Source organism: Alligator mississippiensis, chromosome 1, assembly GCF_030867095.1.
Source record: "Alligator mississippiensis isolate rAllMis1 chromosome 1, rAllMis1, whole genome shotgun sequence".
Lineage (NCBI taxonomy): Eukaryota > Metazoa > Chordata > Crocodylia > Alligatoridae > Alligator > Alligator mississippiensis.
Window position 1 is genome coordinate 73,682,417 of NC_081824.1, and position 20,499 is coordinate 73,702,915.

General features: G+C 41.4%; 1 long non-coding RNA gene across 1 annotated transcript in view; it reads right to left on the reverse strand.

Moving 5' to 3' along the window:
• Positions 1-11,090: 11,090 nt before the first annotated feature.
• Positions 11,091-20,499, reverse strand: part of LOC132249972 (uncharacterized) — a 28,495-nt gene continuing 19,086 nt past the window's right edge. Inside the window, exon 4 of the long non-coding RNA XR_009461521.1 lies at positions 11,091-11,769. This is a non-coding gene — a long non-coding RNA (uncharacterized LOC132249972). The remainder of the gene's footprint in view (positions 11,770-20,499) is intronic.

A 20,499-nucleotide genomic window follows, 5' to 3' on the forward strand; every position in this document is an offset into this window, starting at 1 on the left:
AAAATGCCTAAAAGGGATTCCCTTCACCCACCAAAGCTTCCACTACATATCGCTGAAATGCAGCCCACACAGTAGTCACTCTTTCGCCCTCCAAGGATTGCTGGTCCCACCGCTCAGAACTAAGCATGACAATATCAGTCAGAGAGTATATAACCAAACTGGCAGATTACAGTCACCCATGGCTTTCCACATGACCATAAGCAGGGAGATGTGGTGTGGAGCAGTAATACCAGGAAGCACATTTGGAGTGGAACCTGCCAGGTCTCAGCTGCCATGAAAACAGTGAAGCAAGGAGAGCTACCAGATCTGTGGACCATGAAAGAGAATCTAGACTGCCCCCCCCCCCCAAAAAAAAAAAAATACACAGCAGCAGAGAGATGGCTGGAAACCTTGGAAACCCCCCAGCTAAACAGAACATCAGTATTTTGAGAGTACCACTCAGGAAGCAAGACACAGATACCATGCAGTAAACTGCTGCCAGACATGGTGGTTATTGATTTTTCTGAAGCTCCCATTTGAACTGAATGCACACACTGAATCTCCAATGAGAGTCCCAGCTGGAGGAGGCTGTTATGGAGGCACTGCACTTATTACTCGTTAGAACTCAAGGGACCAGGATAGTTTTTTACAAGCAGCTAAAATGAAGAAAGAGATCATATGGGAAGGTGCTAGGCTCCTATTGTTTCCGGACATAAGTCCTATAACCCAGGGCAAAAGGGAAGAATTAACTGTGGTTAAAAAAAAAAAAAGTTGTGATATAAAACGTGTTTGCATCAGTTTCTCTAGCTTGCCAAACGGCACATTATGCACAGTGAGAAAACCAACATCTTTCAGGAAGTAGAGGCAACTTACAAGTGACTGCTGAAAGCAAAAGAGACATAGAAAGAAACTCTAAGAAGTTGGAGACTAAGCCCTGAGATTTACCCCCTGGTAAGTGAAGTACTGTGTCTGTTCCTAGCTTAAAGAAATGAACACAATCCTCATTTGGGGGGATGTACTTCAAGCTAGGCAGTTTACAAGCATTTTCCCTTTATCTTCTATGAACTAGCCTGTATTTTCATGCAAGCACTGGAAAACATTGAAATAGCTGCCAAAGTGTTAGGATTAACACAGTCCCCTTCCCAACCCCCCACAAACGTGTTAGACAAAGGAACATGGCTAGGGCATAAATGCTTTGCCAAAGTTGCATTAATGGATATCTTTTTGCCATGCACATCTTTCTGAATATGGATTTAATGTACTACAAAATAGCATAAGTAGCATCAAAGGGTCAGATTCTGACCAGCTCTTAATACAAGTACATTGCTGGAGGAAAGTGTTTAGAAGTCTCCGCTTTATAGAATAGTCAAGCAGAATATCAGTCCCAATGCTCAGAAAAATGTAAGGTCTCCCCCCGCAACAACCCTTTCACCTCTGGGAGGCATATTCCCTTAAAGAGGGAAGAGGGTAGAAGCAGATCCAGAAGGGGTGTAGTGGTGCTGCTGCACCCTGTTTCTGACCATGTGGCAGTGGAGACAGCTGGGGACTTTTTTAAGTCCCTAAAGAAAGTAAGCACTCCTGCCCCTTCCTTCCCCCCTGTGCTCAAAGGCATGTCCCCCTCCCTGCCACATCTTTCCCCTACCATTCCTCCCTCCTCTGCTTGCTGTGCTGTTGTGCCCCTGCTGCCCTGAGGGGACCTCCTGTCCCACTCCAGTTCATGGGGGTCAGCCTCAGACAGTGGCAGTGGGTAGACAGGTTCCCCCTCCTTGCCTGTTCTCCCTGATGTTCTCCACAGCTCAGAAGCAGGCACAGGGAGGGGAACCTCCCCAACCCCATTACTACTGCCATAGCTACTGTCCCTGGATGAGCCCGACCCCATGTAGCCTGTCTGGAACATGTCAGGAGCTCTCCTTACCCCCAGGACAGTGGAGAAACAGTAGCAGCAGGTGGGGGGTGAGGGAAAGTGAAGGGAAGGGGACGTGCCTCTGAGCAGGGAGGCATTCTTACCTGGTTTGAGGACTTAAAAAAGTCAAGTCCCCGACTGCCACTTCCACAGTATGGTCTGCCCTCCCTAGTGTGGGGGACGGGGAGAAAGCTGAAAACAGGGGATGCAGCCCCCTTGCAGTGCTGGTTGCTGCTCTCACACCCCTTGGATCCACTTCTGGAAGAGAGCCATTGCTTCCATGCCCTTACAAAATACTTTGAAGGCAGAATATTCTCTTATAACAGGACCCCAAACTCTAGGGGGAGTCAAGCATGTGAGTGGGAATCCTGTGTTATAACTTCAAAGAAGCAAAAGTACCAGTAAGGGATGCAAGAGAATCGCAAGTGTGCAAATGTCCTCTCTACTAGAGCCAGCTGGCTGGGGTTGGTATGAGAAGGCATAAATAAATGATGTCTCCAAGAATGCAGGAGTGAGTGCACTATCAGGGCACAGATAGGCATTCTGATATGTACTCCGTGCTCTTGGGGGGGGGCTAGACAGCTCCAAGCTACCTGCTTATTATTACTTAAATGAACAGAAGTATGTTTTCTTTCAAGTGAAGAATTCCTGACTATCATGGAATCAAAGGGTAGAATTTGCCTTAAATTGTCACTCAGCAGCTTTTAGTTGTGATACACTACTAAAATATGAATTTAAGAAAAGGACTAAAAATGGAAAAAAGGAGACAAGGTGACAAAAGCGAATAACTAGGCCTCGTTGTGTGAGGAATTTTCATTATACTTACTAGCACTACGTCTCAAATATTCACTCCAATTCAGAAAATTCAGTATCCGAGGACTGTGTTTTGCAGTGTGGTGTTTTGCAGCATCCAGCCTGTTATATGACATCAGGTGGAGGAGTATATAAAGCCCAGTGGTTTCAGTTCACACCATTTCAATGAACCAAAATCAGGGTCAGTCTCAGCTTTGATTTTCTCTCCTCCTCCTTGAGATCTGTCTTGAGTTTTGTCACTCCCAAAGTCCCCTTCTTTAAAAAGACTTTGGCATCCTCTATCTCCTTTCTTTCACCCTTTTTCCTCGTACACTAGACCCCAAACGGGCCTGGAAAAAGCTTACACTTTCCCATATTGACATTTAATAAAATTTTCATCATGTGGAAAACAAATGTTTCCTAGTCACATTACAAAAGTGTTGTTCTTAAATTCATGGCCTTACATTTTATCCTGCAGAATCAAAACAACAGGAGAGCCACTTGTTAACATCCACTGAAAGACATATGTACTTGACTGCACCGAGTGTAGTTGCCTAATTTTCTTTAGCAAATAGGATATTCTATTCATGAAGTTGCAGTGCAATAGCAAGTGAGCGTAGAGACTCCCTAGTGTGCACAGATGCTTGGGTAAAAATAAATAAATTAAATTAATAAATAAGAAAAGCTGCTGTGCTAAATAAAGTTGTACTGCCACCTTCGGTTACCATCTGTTTCTACTTTTATTCAACTGTTTCCTTCAGACCATTTTGTCAACTACATACAAGTCCAGCTGCTGGCTGTTTATGCCAAACATGGTGGGACCCCGAAGAGTCCTGGTGCCCCTTTCTCATGATCCTAGATACTTGGATGTTTTCTAAGAAAAAAGAAGGATCATTCCAATGGTCCTGCAATCTTTTAATCTATTTCTCCCTTTGTAAAACAGTTATTCAGTTTGAAGGGATATTAAAACTAGAAGAGTGTTAGATTTGGCAATAAATTAATGTCTAGATGAAGGGAAAACAATTACAAATTGGAAACAGATTTATTCACACACAATGCATTAATGAAAACTTTAAAAAAAAAACAAACCCTAAACTGAGTATACTGTGTGGAAAAAAATAATGGCCCAGCAGGTCTAGTTTTTATTAACAACTCATCAGTAAGCAGGTTGTAATTCATAACAAAGAATTTACCCCAAGGAACACCACGGGACTGTGAGCTTTTTAGTTTCCTAAGAAAATACATATGTTGTTCCACTTGGTTTCCTTTCAATAAAACCCACCAGTTAGCACTTCATTTTCGAGCTGTTCTGACAAATCAGGTGAGTTAGCTTTGTAGAAAAAACAGAAGCCAACTTTTCAGCTGAGAATTTTAGGGAATATTTTAATAACTTAAATAAATTTCCCAAATGGCAAGGAAGCCATGATAAAAGGCAGTGAAATGAGTTTGTTTGGAACAGCTTGAAAGAATTTTCCTTTTAATTCGCTTCATTAATTTTTCCTGAGGAAATATTTAAGGATGCATCTCTTACTGCTAAGGTATGCGTCTGAGACAAAAGGAATTTTTATGTTTTGTTTTGGGGTTTTTTTGTATTTTTATAATGTCTTGAAACCTGATTAAAGATGCTGCCAAAAATCTACCTAGTAATTCACTGCTAAGTGAAAGGTCTAAAGGAAAAGAGTGTGAATTCCAGCACTTATTTCTATAAATGATCAGTGTGATACACACTCTCTCTCCAACAGAGTGAAGTATCTGCTTTTTGAGCCTGGCGTCTTAGCTGCAGAAGAGAAAACCTGAAGGAAAATAATTAGGATGTGATAGAAAAATATAGCAAAAAAATTGAGGGATTCAAAGGAAGAACGAGGAATTGAGGGTAAGGGGTGGGGGGGGCGGGGAAGATGTAAATAAACCACAAGATTAAGAATAACCAGTGTATTCTATCATAGTGCAGCTCTCTCTTCAGTACATGCTACTTACTCCCCTCTGTGTTCAGTCCACAAAGGTTATGAGAATCTGTTAGAAGTGGAAGTGTCAACTACTGGATATGCTCAAGGTGTTGAGGTTCCAGCTCTTATGCTCAGGAGACACCCCAGCCTAGTCTTCAATCATAAACAAGATGATGATCATTATAAGAAGTAACCACTGGCCCCAGACTCCTCCTGAAACATTCTACATTGGTTTACAGATGACACCTATTTTAAATCTTGTAATAGCACAAGAAAACAGAGATGCACCATAAGTGACTGATCTGAAGTGCAGTGAAGTCAGTGGGAGTCCATCCATTTACTCCAAGTGGGCTATCAATCAGTCCCTGGTATTGGTTATACTTTCACTATGAAATGACAGAAAAAAGCAAATTAAAACAACATGTAATAGCTCGAGTATTTCCAGCATATGGGATAGTGTGTAGTGTGTATAGGATAGTATTTGTCACTGCTTAATTATAGTGTATTATAAATTCAGAAGTAAAGTTGGCTAAGGAAATTAATGTGGCCAGAACAGACAGTACTATATTTACTTGCATACCACACACACCTGTTTCCCAAAAATTAGCCGTCCAAAATTGGGGGGTGTATTTTAAGCAAGGTAGGTGATTTCTGTGCCAGAATGGAGTCCCAGAGATGCTGGGATGGCTGATAAGGGATCCCTGGCTCTGTGCTGGGCTCCTGAATGCAAGCAGGTGGGATGGAGTCCACACCTCAGCATCACACACCATATCCTTGCAGCAGCATCATAAAGCTTTAACCTGTCACAGCTGCTGCCAAACCAGAGACATTCTGAAGGAAAATGTAGCAGCAGCTGTGACACGGTGAAGCCTTTAGTTTTTGGCTGAGCAGCAAGGGGAAAGCAAGTGACATTAGTGATGGACTTTGTCCCTGCTCCATGCAGCCAACGTTCAGGAGTGATTCTGATTTTTTTCCCTTCTCATTCTGCATTTCCAAAACAAGGTAACATGTTTTATTTGGGGGGGAAGGGTGGGGGGGAGAGAAGGGGATGTGTGACATGCGAGGATATATGGCATTGTAAGATAACTAAATTAATTTAACTTCCTAAAAATACAAGGGTTCACTAAGAACTAATCCTAAATACCAGGGAAGAGTCCAATATAAGCAACCATGTCCCAAATCTGAAAATGGCTTCAGGAATTAGCTGCTTTAAACCTAAGTGAAGTTTTAGCTCTTTTCTCATGGCACCTATCCTGTGAAAGGGAATATTAAATGGGGGAGGGGATATATAGAGAGAATCTGCAGGGACCCGTGATGCAAAACAATTTCAGAAATTTTTTGGCTGTTTATAAGAAGCAAAATGACCTCAAGCATAAATGTAGAAATAGGTGAAGTAGGTATTTAGGGGTAGTATGAACCCCCTGCATCTGGAAGAGCTGAGCAGTGTGGAGAACGGTGAGTGGAACAGGCCCATAATGACACTGGAGAAGTATAGGGACTGATAACTGTTATTCTACACTAGTGGATACAACACCAGTCATGGAGGATTGTGGAGTGATCCCATATCTGCCTTTGCAGATTGTGGGCTGCACTGCTAGTCCTAGAGAGCTTCATCAGGGTTCTTCATACAACAGTCAATGATTTAGGCTTTGCAATAGGCCCAGGGGAGAATTTTGCCACATTATTATGGCTAGTAAAACACAATGTATGTAGTACAGCAGCTGCAGGGCTTGAGTATGCCCTCTGCATAGATATCTTTAAAGAACTTAATCTAAAAACACTGTTCAGAAAAATAGTTACTTCTTAGAAACCTCTCAGACAAATGGAAACAGTTCATTCCTTCTACCTTTATAGTAAGCTGAGCCCTGGTACCTTCTAGTATTAGAGACAATTTCAGTGCTTACAGGTATAGATTAGACCTTGAAAAGTGTAGGCAGCTCAGACACATAAGTACATAAAATCACTGCAAGATTAAAATACTTATTGTGTTTATCTACTTTTAACCATTAACCAATTTGTAATCTGTCTGGGAAAAAAATGAGATTGCATATCTGTTTTTCAAATTATTTTGGTATCGGGCAAAGATTGCTTCTGGGAAAAGTTGTTCTTCCAAGCAAAGATATAGGAAATAGGTTGAAAAACATTTATTCATATTAATAAAAATACCATCTGAAGACAACAGCTGTTTGATCTTTAGATAAATTGTAGATAGTTTTCACTATTTAAGTCTTTGTGAGTGATGTGCTATAGGTTTAAGAAATAAAAAAAATGGCTAAGAAACAAGAACAGAATGAGCAAGAGAAAGTTTGGGACTTGTCTGAAAAATAATTTATTCACATATATAACTTTTTTCATTGGAAAAACATTAGTTGTATTTATTATAAAGGACTTTTTTGTAGAGAGAGATATTATTTAAAAAAAAAAAAAAAAGTGTCTCAAACCCAGTTCACCTTGAAGTGGTCTTGAAATCAGTTCAGTAAAATGCATCAAGCTGCCTTAAACTGGATCTCCATAATGGTTTCAACTAGTTTTTAAACTGGTTTTGCTGAACTGATTTTAGAAAATGTCTTAACTAGAGACAGGCCTTCAGAATTCTTACATAGAATCCATGTTTTCAGTATGTTTAGCTATTACTACTATCATTCACCTCATCTACTGGACCTATTGCAGTGATATAGGAAATAACTGAATAGGAAAAACTGGCATTTCTTTTTGATTAACTGAAAAGTTTTACTCTGGGTAATATTTTTATAATGTCACAGTCACATTCAGTATTAAAGAAAGCATAAGCTGCATGTTACATTTTTTCAAGCCAGAGCAATTCATATAGGCAAAAGGGACTAAAAATGAAGTTGAGATTTTTGACCAAATATCTAATCTCAATGGTGAGTAGAAGGCAACTGTTGATCTGTCTGGATCATAGGGTATGCATCAGCAATCACCAGGACCGTTGATGCATATGGCTAGGCAGGAGTATAGAGGAATGGAAGCTGATCAGACCTTCCATCCCCCCTTTAGACCATTAAGACAGAATCCAAATGCCAGAACAAGTCCAGGCATTCAATGTCTCAATGGCTGTAGTTATATGCGGGTCTGGGAATCAAACCCCGATCTCTCACAGGGCAAAAAAGGAATCATAACGGTTGGTCTCAGTGGTGAATTACACACCAAAAAGAATAAAGATATCATAATTTATTTCACACTGTCAAATGCAAGAGGATATCTACTGCCTTATCTAGTAAATGCCTTATACGCCTTATCTGCAAATATTGCAAGGTTTTGTGCTGCAAAACAGTCTGCCCTATCACTGTCCAATTTAAAGTTGAAAAGTAAAATGATGCATTCCAAATTCTTATTTGGAAGCATTTACTGGTGTGGGTTTTACAGCGTGTGGGTCCTGAGCAGTTACAGGTAACCCCCCAAGGGGGTCGGACTCGATGATCTATTGAGGTCCCTTCCGACCCTAACATCTATGAATCTATGAATTCTTGACTACCAGTGGAACAGTAATGATTTACTGGAAGTCACACAGCAAGTCAGAAGGAGGAATAACCCAGGTCCTTGCATGAATCACTAAGGCATTGACACTCAAAAGGACTTAAATACCTATCTGCCTTTCCATATACCTGAACCACACATTTAGGTGCCAATGACATACTCAAAATCACCAGATGAGCGCATGCAAAGCTGCCTAACTAGTGATACACAGTTAACCAGCTATTCAAAGGAAGCCCCAAAACACGATGTTCAAAATAGGTGTTCCCTGACTATCTTACCAGTTTAGACCAATCTTTTAAGTATGCTTGATGATTAACTCATTCCAGAACATATGGGCCTTTCTTCTCACCCCAAAATTGTCAAAGGTACAGAAGACTCTCCTAGCATGCAAGAGACCAGGTTTAGGTCACAGAACCATAGAAATTTAGGTTTGGAAGAGACCTCAGATTATCTAGTCCAACCCCCTGCTCAAAGCAGGACCACCCCAAACTATATCATCCCAGCCAGGGTCCCAACCTGTTCCAAGTGTTCCAGTCATCAGAGGGTCTGCAAAGAGATTGGAGGTATGGCAGAGCGGGCCAGGGGGCAGTGTGCCACCAAGCCCAAGCCAGGTTGCCTGGCTTCATGTCACGTTACACAGCCCACAGAGGCAGGGTAGGGGTTCCATGGCAGGAAAAGTCCCATTACTTTAGGAAGTGTGAAAAGCACTGGTCTAGGGCATTCAGTTGGTATGTGGGAAACTGAGAACCAAGTCCCTGCTCCAATAAGTATTCCATTATTTATACAACAGGGACCATCTCCAGGAGGAAAGCCTATAAGAAATCATTGCAAAATACATGCTATCCTTGTGGTTAGGACACTCCTCAAGTCCCTACCCTCCAAATCAAGAAGAGCCAGGATCTTGGCTCTCAGCACCCAGATTTCACACATCCCAGGGGAGTGCTCCAACCACTACACAACTGAATATTTTGCAGTGGACATGGGATGGAGAGGGAGCAGTCATCCTGTAGCTGTGATAGAGCAAGAATAATATGTGAGAGGCAATTTTTGGTGATATCTTTTATTGAACCAACTGTATCATGGGGAGAGATGTTAGGCAAGCTTTCAGGTACAAACTGACCTTCAGGTCAGGAAATTTGTGCCTGAAAGCTTGTCTATTATTGCTCTAAAAAAATTATAATGAAATGAAAATCCTTGACTTGTTTTTTCATACAGTGGACTTAGGCACCAAGGTACAGGAGAGAGTCCACAGGGTAAGAGAATCTCTGCTCCCTTTCTCTTAATTTACTCCTGGATATCTTAGCTAGTTTATGTTGATCACAACTGTTGGTTTCCCCACTGTCTGGTAAGCCTGTATGTTTTACCCCAAATAGAATATTCCAGTGCAGCAGGGGCATCAGACACAATTATTTTTTTGAGGAATCAGCCCTACTTCACTCTTCTTGTTTCCATTCCATGTAACAACATACTGCTAACTCAGTGCCTGAATTAAGTATTCATACTCAAGTGACAAGTACCACATTTCAAGGGCATACAGCAGAATCCAGGGATCTGACTGAGAAGGGTCTGACACCTACGAAGATTAGATATAACAGTATATGCAGGGCAAAGCCATAACCCTGAGATACTCAAGTGTGCCATAGGGACTCAGAAGCTTGAAATACCATTGGCAAAGGTAGAAATCAGGAGTGACAAAAAACATTTGGCAAAGGAAGTAGGAATACTGACTTGTGGAAGGAGAGGAAACAGAAAATACTTCCCTTCTACAACAAGTCTGAAAGAGACAAAAGACACAGCTAATTGTGTCACAGTTCAATGCCTTTTCAAATACAATAGCCAGCCACATTGCTAGGACATCAAGTAGCAGTCACAAGGGTTAAAGCTTTCATGCCCTGTAACAGGCTCACTGCACCACCACTATTGAGGGTTGTTTTCAGGGAGGCAATGGTGTGTCCCTAGGTCAAGAGCTAGGATGGCCTTTGTGTTTCCTTTTCCATGTTATAGTAAGGAGAGTGGAAAACTAATGATCTTGTTACCCTACATCTACATGAGATATTTAACTGTGGACCTGACTAATTAGCTTTGCAGTAAAACGTCACCATCTACATATGTGGAGCTATTAGACCAGAGTAATCTAATTAACTTGGCTGTAGGTTAATATTGCCAGATACAAGTACTAACCTACAGCGGAGTTATTTACTCTGCTTCAGTGCATGTATAGATGCTGATTGGGGCTGGCTGGGGCATGAGGGTGCTACAATGTGGGGCTGCCTGCCAGCTAGCCCCACACTGTAGCGCCCTTGTGCCCCAGCCAGCCCCTCCACAGCACACTGAAACAGGTCAGAGCAGCCCCAGCTCAACATCCTGTGGTCCCAGGTGCACAAGTAAATGCGGTGCCTGAGAGCAATAAACTCCAGTGCAAACGGCACCAGAGTTTACTGCATTACATTAATATTCATCTATAGATGTGCCATCTGTGTGGGAGCATGTGTGTGTTTTTCATGTATTAAGAGAACTGCAGCTTCATCTCAAGGGAGTTGCCCAGCCACAAGTATTGCACATATTCTAATTCTCCTTATCTAGGTGATATTTCTTCTCCCCTCCCCTGCCCCCCCTTCAGTTTATTAGCTGTGCTGGCTGCCAATACTCAGTGCCATGTTAATTGCTTCTCTTTAAAATATTTTGCCTCAACCAAATTTAAATTTCCACCTCTTAGGCTTAAGCATTTAATAGTTAGCTCAGTTAATATTTATCCTCTAGCATTTTCATCAGACTCTGGGAGAGGCTGGTAGGAACTCAGCCTTACCAAAAAATGGGGAGTCTTCTGAGCAAATTGAAGAAAAAGTTTGGGATGCCTCTTGATATGAGTTTGTCAGTAGTAGAAAGAGCTCACTGCAGCTCTCATTTACAAGCTCCTTAAACTAGCTTCTAAACTACCTTTTAACAAAGAAAATGTGTTAAAGTACCAATAAAACTGTTCTAATAAGCCCTCCATAGCAAAACCCTAATTGAAGCTCATAAAGAGAGCTCTAAACAGTACTTAAGTGCAAAGAAAACATACTGGTCCTCAATGCAAACAAATAGATGTGGTGCTGATGCTTTTTATTTGACCAATGTGAACACTGCAGAACACATAAATGTAGGTATGGGGTATGTGTAGTTAGAAAACTGGTTATTGAATCTACATGCAGGTTTACAATTTAACGCATCTACATGCCACCAACTCTACTAGAGAGAGTACCATAGAAGTATATGTCCACACACAGACTTGCAAGTTTCTTTATCTGTGCACATATACACATAAGAATGTACCTGCCAGTGCATGATATACTATGCTTACAGTTTCGCTTATGAGTCATTGATTTATTGCTGTACTTTTGTCCACAGTCAAATCCCATTGTCCTGTTCTGAGTTTCTATGCCAGGCTTCCTATGCATAGTGGTGGCACCATCTCAGGGCAGGTAAACTGGTTTGTTCGATGCTTAAACCAACTCTGTCATTTGAAAAAGATTGCCTCTCAATAGACATAAATTTGCTGAAACATCTGAATAATTAATAGAATTGCATACTCTGCTGACAGTCTGCAGCTTACCCGGACATCTCTGTGGAGGTATGCTGGTTGTGGGGAATCAGATTCAAAATTGGTGCAACCTGGAAAAGTGACATAATGTATAAGCATTTTAGCTAATGCAGCTAAACAGAGTAGAGAAGATGACTGACTTGAAATACCCTTTCTTATTTCATTGTAAATTCCACCCACTCAGAAAATTGAGAAGACCCGAATAAATATGACATTCCTTCCAATTCTAGTTGCAAGTTACAGCAGTTAACTTTACAGAATAGTACTTCTGCAACAAAGAGTTTGGGCAGTTGCTTAGGTCCCCCTGACAGTGTAGTGCATGTTTCTGTGGAAAGCCATAAAATGACAATAGCATTACTTAACATCCTATTGGTGAAAGCACAATGTTCCTGATCATCTTGTAAAAAAATTCAGCATAATGAGGGTATATTCAAGCAAGTTAGAATACTACACTTATATTTTTAACTAGAGCTGCCCTAAGCATTCTAGCCAATGATCATCTAAATAAAGAGAGAGAGAGATGGTGGGTAGAGAAAGTAGTACAGAGTTACAAACAGAGGGAAGAAAGAGGACTGAAATTGCCATTAAATTGAAAAACATGTTAGAAAAGGAGCCAAAATCCTATGGAGAATATTTTACACTGCCAATAGTGTCATCTCTGATTTTCCTCTTTCCCATCCTCTCTTTCAGCTGAGGTGTTTAAAAAAATATTGTGCCGCTCATGAAACACTTTGTGGTTTTGCTTTGAGTAATTCACTGGTTTCCACATAAGCTAAAGGCCATTTTTATGGGGAAAAGCTGTTGTTTCACTGTGCTAAGCTCTCTTTTGCTGTAAAAGGTGTGATTTCACTTCCTGCACATGTGTGAAGTTTTAGGATGCGTTCCAGTATAAAAGAACATATTACCACATGAAAAGCTGCATTTTAACAAAGCATTTGCAAAATCTCACCCCTGACCAAATTTGTCAGTCCTTACAAAATCTTACAAATCAAACTATGGCTTGCTTTTGCATGAGTGTATAGCAGTCCTTAAATGCCACAGCACTAAACATCAAGAAAAGAAAGAGAGGGGGAAAGAGAGAAAAGGGAAGAACACATGACAAATTGTCCCACTGTTGTATTTAGGGGCATGTCACAATGATAGGTCTGGTGTTCACAGGAGTTCTTAGGATCTCAGAATTGTACATCTGTCCCAAAAAAGTGTGTAGTGGGATGAGGAGGTGGGATATAGCTAATAGGGCTGTGCAAAACAGCAGCATTCTGCTTCGACATCTGTTTTGATGTTTCAACGGAACAGTGTTTTGTTTCAAGTTTTGTTTAATTTTGAAAACACTGTTCCATTCTGTTTCGTCAAAATGGTTTTGCTGTTTTGATGCTGTTTCAACGTTTTGATCAGGCTGGGGAAGGAAACTCAGCCTGGCTCAGTTCCCCTCTCCAGCGCTGTGATCGGGCTGGGGAACTCAGCCCAGCTGAGCTTCCCAGCCCAGTTGCAGCGCTGGGGAGGGGAACTGAGCTGGGCTGAGTTCCCTTCCCCAGCCTGATCTCACCCCTGGTTCTCCCCTGTCTCCCACCACCTGGCTGGCTGCTTTGAAACTCAAAATATTTTGAAACTTTCAAAATGTTTCGACTGACCTTGTTTCATTTCAAAGCTGTTTCAAAGCCCTTTGTTTCATTTCAGTTTCAACGTTTTGAGCTCAAAATGAGTTGAAACAGTGTCGAAACAAAACAGCCAGTGAAATTTTGCACAGCCCTAATAGATAGTTCCCTTATTCTTCACATCAGATGGGCCAGCTAATACACCATAATCGATGGTGCTGGGAAGTTTGAAGAGGGACCATGATGAAGCATTAGTCATTGGAGTTAAACACCATATTTATTTGCATACCACACACCTCTGAAGAGGACATATTTTGTTTTGGGAAGGCAGAATGAAGAAAAGAAGATTCCTTCCAGCCACATAGAGCAGAGGTGAAGTCTTGTCATCAGCATCACTCTCCTTCTTTCTTCCCCTTCCCACCATCCTGCTCAACCAGTATAGCTACTCCCAATTTGACAGCAGCCGCAAGAGGATTAAACTTGTAGATTTATTGGCCCTGTAGTAAGGGGTGACAGAGTGATACTGCTGACTGGATTTGCCATTGTGTCCAGCAGACTGAGCCCTGACTGAACTGGTGCCAAGCAAAGGTCCCTGCCTCCATTCCAGGGTGGAAGTCAACTTCCTTCCACGCACCCCCATTTAGGGTGGTTAATTTTCAAGGAAAAGATGCATGTGGTAGGTAAATAAATATGGTATATGTTAACAAGACAAACAAAAGCTAAGACTTCTAAGAACTGTGACTAAAAGTCCTTCCTCTGTCAGTCAGTTAACACTTGTGATGTCATATTGTGATAATGCTCTAACTACCACAAAGTCTTCAAGGTTACACAGACTTGGATTTCTAAAGTAAAAAGAAATTAATAGAAAACTTTTATAGTCAAAAATATTTCAGGCTTTCTGTGTATACCATAAAAAAGGCACAAAACCAATTTCTTTTTCCTATTCCAGTTACCTATAAAATTCAGGAAACTGGAAAAATTAATACAAATAAGGACAATCAAAAAAATGTATGGGGTCCCTGCCAATCAGCTTTAGTTTCAGAATTTAAGTCAGAGACTAATAAAGTACTAGCATTTAGATTATTCAGGTTAGTTCCTTAATCAGAGTTTGCCTAATGTGAAATAGACTGGGTATTTCTAAAGCAAACAACAAAATCCAGTGCACAGTATTCTCCCCAAAGAGCTCTTAAAAATCAAAATAAAATCACCCATTAAAATTAGAATTATAGTCTTTGTTTACTCAAGAAGTCTAGGTTTTGTTTACGCAGAATTTATTTTGTATTGCCAGACTCCTACATATTGTGCATGCCCTAACATCTATTCAGCTGTGCCTTGTTAGCACATAATTGTAATCTGTTGCAATGTTCTAAAATTAGAAAGAAAATAATAAGATAACTGTACTTATAAAGAACCCATATGTGCACTAATGCATTTTAGGTGATTCATAAAAAATATTAATAAATAATTATGAATAAAATAACAAAATGTTACATACAGCAAAAGCTAAAACAACTTCTAAGCGATAAGATGATAAATTACATAGGATATATGGAATAAAATTACAATATCTTGTTCACAAAGTACTGTTTGTATTGATTCTTTTACAAAGTCTAAGGAGGTTCCTAGGGTCAAAAAGCCAGATGGTGACTCTGATGTCCAATGAAATTGATTAGACAGTTTCAACAAAAGCCAATATTCTGGGGCCAAGTCACGTGAAATCAGTGGAAAGCTTTGGATCACATCCTGAATTAATCCTCAAATATATGCAAAACAACAAATAACTTAGGTGTAACAGGGAGCCAGAAGCTCCTGTTACTTTAAGGCAGGGGTAGGCAACCCCCAGTACAGGTGCCAGAGCTTGGCACATGAAGACATTTTGCTTAACACATGTGCCTTGGGGCAGATGGTGGGGAAGGGGCCGAGGCTGTCCTGCCATAACAAGGATCAGGCCCTCGTGGATCCCCTGCTGTCTGCCCCTGGCACACCAATACCTTACAAGTCAAGGTTGAGGGTGTTTTGGCACTCTGCCCAAAAATATTGCTGAATCCTGCTTTAAGGGGATGCTACAACAAACTAAGACTTCTGTATGGGGGCCAGCAGCTGGGCAAAGGCTAGCTGCTAGGAAGCAATCAAGTCAGTAACAACAGGGACAGGAGCTACCACTGAAGAGATGACTATCCTGGAGCTAGCTGCACTGCAGTAAGCAGCCCAAGAGCAAACCCCCAAGCAACACAAAAGTAACAACCACAAGCAGCTGAGCTAAGCTGCAGCAGAGGAAGGCAGGTAGGCCATCAGATCTAAATGGAAACCCCCGTGTGTGGTTGGAGAGCCACCTGACAGAAAGGGGTGGGGCTATGGAGGCTTAGACCTGGTAGTCAGTCTGGCCAGGATGCAGAAAGAGGAGCTCCTTAAGGAGTTGCAGTGGATTGATTGGCAGGCACCTGAGCTGTCCCATAACTGGAAGAAATTATTTTAGGGGGCCTTATGGCATGCAGGGGAGACAATGACCCAGTGGGGTGACTTTCAATTGTAAAACAGTTTGCTTATATTTATTTTCTGATTAAGTTTGAGGCCAGTGGACTGAATCTGGCTAATAGGCGTGGATAGGAGACCATACAGAGATGTTTGGTGGGGAACCTGCCAGATTTGGGTCCTGACATGGGCAGGGGCTTGAGACAAAGGCAAGCTGAGGCTGAGAGGACCAGAGCTTGGGCCCAGAGGAGGTGAGAGAAACAGACTGGGACTTGCAAGTCAGGCCAGAGGAAGTGGGCCTAGGCATAGGAGTCTGCAGCAAGAGCAACTAGGGAGCCAAAGCCAAGGCTGATACATGGGTAACAGAGTAACATCTGCAAGGCATGGACATGGCTAGAGGGGAGGATGGAGACCACAAATAGCACATATGGCAACTGGTGCCCTGCAGCACTGATGCGGCCAAGTGGGCCCAACTTAGTGCTTGAGCGGCAGAACTAAGGTCAGCTGGGTATGGGAGGGACCCACTGGCCAAAAAAGGCTAGGGGTTGCTCTGGGGCCCTGAGCCAACCTCTCTTTAACAGTAAAATAATTCTATCAAGTCATGACAGGCAAGAGAGAAAGGGAGGGTGCTCCAAGGAGCCAAAGTGGGACAGGAGTTGTGTGGCCACCAGGGGGCATCGCAGCCATCCCTGGGGCCTAGTCCTGTCACAAGAGGTAATTACTTAGACCAGTGGCTCTCAATCTTTTAGGACTTGAGGCACCTCTTACTGGACTTGAGGCATCCTTCATTGGACTCAGGATGCCCCTCCATAATTTGTGTGAGTTGAGTGCTACCCAATTTAAAAAACTAATTTACATATTACAGTTATTACCTCCTTGCAGAGGGACTGGCTGGGGGGAGGGGGGGGGGTGGTCAGCCAGGTAGACAGCTAGTGCCTATTTGCTTATATCCTCACACATTACAGCACCCTTCAAAGGCTCTCATGGCACCCTGGTTGAAAATCACTGACTTGGACTAACCCCAAATAAATTAGTCAAATTAGCCAAATTAATAACTCTCTTAATCTCTGATGCCTGCATAGAAGTAAAGGCAAACAACATCTTTATGATTTTTTTTCTTTATAGTCAGCCAGGAAAGTTTCACTTCCTTTCTCTATACTAGTTTTGCCTCTGTTCCTTCATTAAGATGGAAACATTTGACCAGCTATGCAGGGTTAGCTCTACAAATGGCACTTTGGCCTACTGTTGCAATGACTAATTTTTAGATTAAGTGAAGTAGACAGTTTTTAGGATAAGTACAGACAATCAAAAAGTCCGAGGCTGAATTGATTCAATCTTCACAGATTAGTCTAAACTGCACAGACTGAACTGATAAGCAAGTGAACAGACATTCATTTTTTATTCTAGAAATGCAGCCACATGACTGCAGTGGCCCAGGCCAGAAGCTGGAGGATGATGGAGCATGCCTCCTTGCTCGGCCAGAGCAGACAGCTGGAGCACTTAGTCTGGCCATCCTGCAAGGTGAGGTTTGTAGAGGAGGTGCAAAGCATCCTGGGATGCTGGGGGACTGTGAGTTAACTTGAATCTGGATGGAATCTGGGATAGAAGTTCAATAATTTCATAGATTTCACAGATGTTAGGGCTGGGACTTTGAAGATCATCAAGTCCAGCACCCTGCCCCACAGGCAGGAAGTCAGCTAGGGTCAAAGGATCCCAGCAAGATAAGCATCCAAACATTTGTTGAATGAATACAGAATAGGGGCCTGCACCACTTCTGGAGGGAGTCTATTCCAGGTCCTGGGGGCTCAGACAGTAAAGAAATTTTTTCTTATTTCTAGCCTAAAATGGTCTTGGAGGAGTTTATGACCGTTGGTCCTTGTTTTTCCTTGGGGTGCTCTGATGAACAGATGTTCTCCCAGATCCTGATGTACATCCCTTATATGCTTATAAGCAGCCACCAGGTTCCCCCCTGAGCCTGTGCTTTTCCAGGCTGAAGAGTCCCATGGTTCTCAGCCTCTCTTCATAAGGCATATTCTCTTGCCCTCTGATCATGCATGTGACTCTTCCTCTTAAATCAGTTCAGTCTGATGCTACAGCCATCCAGGTTTATCTTAAACCAGTTTTGGCCATTCTGAAAGTAGTTTATGTGCACTGAACTTCTGTTGTGTTACAGATTTGAACCAGTTTCCAATCACTTATACTGGTTTGTCTGTAATTTGTGTCTCTAGCCCTAGGGCAGAATTCTATTCTTACTGGATGACCAAAGTGCAGCTTGAGACTGATTCTGAATTACTCAACTATTGTGTAGGGGTGATTGTATTACTGCCCCTACCTCTCCCCTCCAGTGTCCCTTTTATAAGAATAGAATCACCCTCCAGAGATACACAGACACCTCCCTATTCCAGTAATGGAGTAGCAAACAGAATATGCACTATTACACTTCTGTACTTTGGAATCTTCATGAGGGTGTTCAAATTAAATATGATCTCCATACAGGTTGCCTGCATTTCTTGTAATCCCATGCTTCAAGGCACCTGCTGGGACTGCACACATTTTTTTCCTTTCTAGAATGCATTATCCAGATTCTAAATTTTATTCTTCCCATTTCCCTCTGGACATTAGTTGCAACTAGAATACAGAGAGTCCTCAGTGCTCCTAAATGGCACTGAGAAACCTCTCAGATACCTGGCTGGTGGGACTTTCTTTCTCACTCAGGGTTAAACCAATGACCAGATATGGAATCAAGGATCAGATTGGCATAGATTGTTGGAAAGTTCATTGCCTATATGTTGGTGACATGGTAAGTTTATCAACATGAAACAACATTCCTGTTTTCCTAAAGGTAGTTAAGCAGATTCAAGAAGAATTGTTTAGTAATAAGTATATGATTTTACCTTCAGATACAAGGTAAAAGCCGTGTCATAACATTAACTTTTTATTGGTAAAGCTATGGATTAATTTCCTGTACCTCAGCACAATCATATATACTCAATAACACTTTAGCTAGTCCTCTCAAACCACAGCTATCCCCATGAAACCAAAGCAATGTACTTTTAGAAGATGCATCAATACAGTATTGAAGGCTCACGACTTTGGATAAAAGCCAAAGAACATAAATTAAGAAACATTTACAATCCAAACATGCTGGAAATTGTGTGCAGATCTGACCCTTTTCAGGGTGATTTGAAAAGCACATGGTTTTAAATTACATTGATGGATTAAGTATTGTGCCCGAATAGGCTATTTTAGAAGACAGAAGTTTGATTATAAATAATGAAATTCTAAAATATTCAAAATATTCAAATATAATCAAATAATTAATGGAATGACATCCTGGCCATATGTGAAATCAGTGGGAGTTTCGCATTTGGGAACCCTCTCTGTTTTCAACAGGGCCAGAATTTCTCCCACTACCTTGGAAACATCCTCAGAAATTAAACCAATGTGGTATGCAGCTCTTCAGTCTCTAGCTTTGGAAAGAGAAATATGAGTGAATTCTTATGAAACAAATATTTCACATGAACTGTCTGACCATAGACATGATAAGAGCTATATCGACTATTTTGATGGCATTGATACCTTAGACTAAGCTTAGAAATAATTTTTCTCATACTCAGTGGGCTCATCTACACATGGAATTAGTGTGCTTGAATAAACTCCAGCACAATCTGGGTGCAGTGCTCCCAAGTGCAGTGTTTACATGTGTGCCCAAGACTGCAGCACCTTGAGCCAGGGGAGGAGCTGCCCCAGCTGACAAAGAGAAGCTTGCCACCCTGGAGCTGCTCTGCCTGGCTCAAATTGCAGCACAGGGGCTGGCTGCGGCATGAGGGTGCTACCACGTGACACTTGCTGGCAGGCAACCCCCCACATGGTAGCACCCTCATGCCCCAGCCAACCCTGGTCCCCGTCTACATATGCATTGCGATGCACTAAATAACTCTGCCATAAAATGGTTCTTGCAATGTACATTACTTTAGATATGTTGTAGTGAACCTTACCACAAACCTGAAACAGTGAAAAAAACAATTCCTTAAGAAATAATATATTTAAATAACCTTGCTTTAAATAACAATCCCATATTTTAATTACTACTATTAAATTGCATAGGTTCCATTTACAGTCAACCACAGATACAAGGTATATCATTTTTTTCAATATCTATTGACTATATCTATTCAATATACATTGCTATACTTTCCTTGGGAATGTTCCTTTGAAAAAAACTGCCTTTGCCATTAGCTTATCAAGAGAGGCCAGGCTGAAACTGAAAAAAAGATTTGAAAAAAATTGGGGAAGAAATGTGCAGTGGAATTAACATAAGACCCAATATAGCAAAACATTTAACCATATGCTTATATTTTATCATGCCAATTAAGCAGGTGCTGAAATGCTTTGTTGGCTAGGAACACAATTAGCCCTTTTATGTTTTTTGAGTTGGCCAGATCTTTCCACATATTTGATATCTTTTTGGCAAGTCTGCCATCCTCCCATTGATCTGCAAATTAATTTTAGGAATTCTTACAAAAGAGAGGCATTTTATTTTGGAAATTCTAGTTGTGTTTAGAATTTCTTTTCAAAGCAATTGATATTATAAAACATCTCCCCACCCCACCCCCTGCAAACCATTTAGAAACAACTTAATGCAGGGAGGAGTAAGCAAAGAACTATGTACTGGCTGGTGGAAGCTCTACACATCCATTTTTACGTTTTTTTAAAAATTTTTGTTACTTTTCA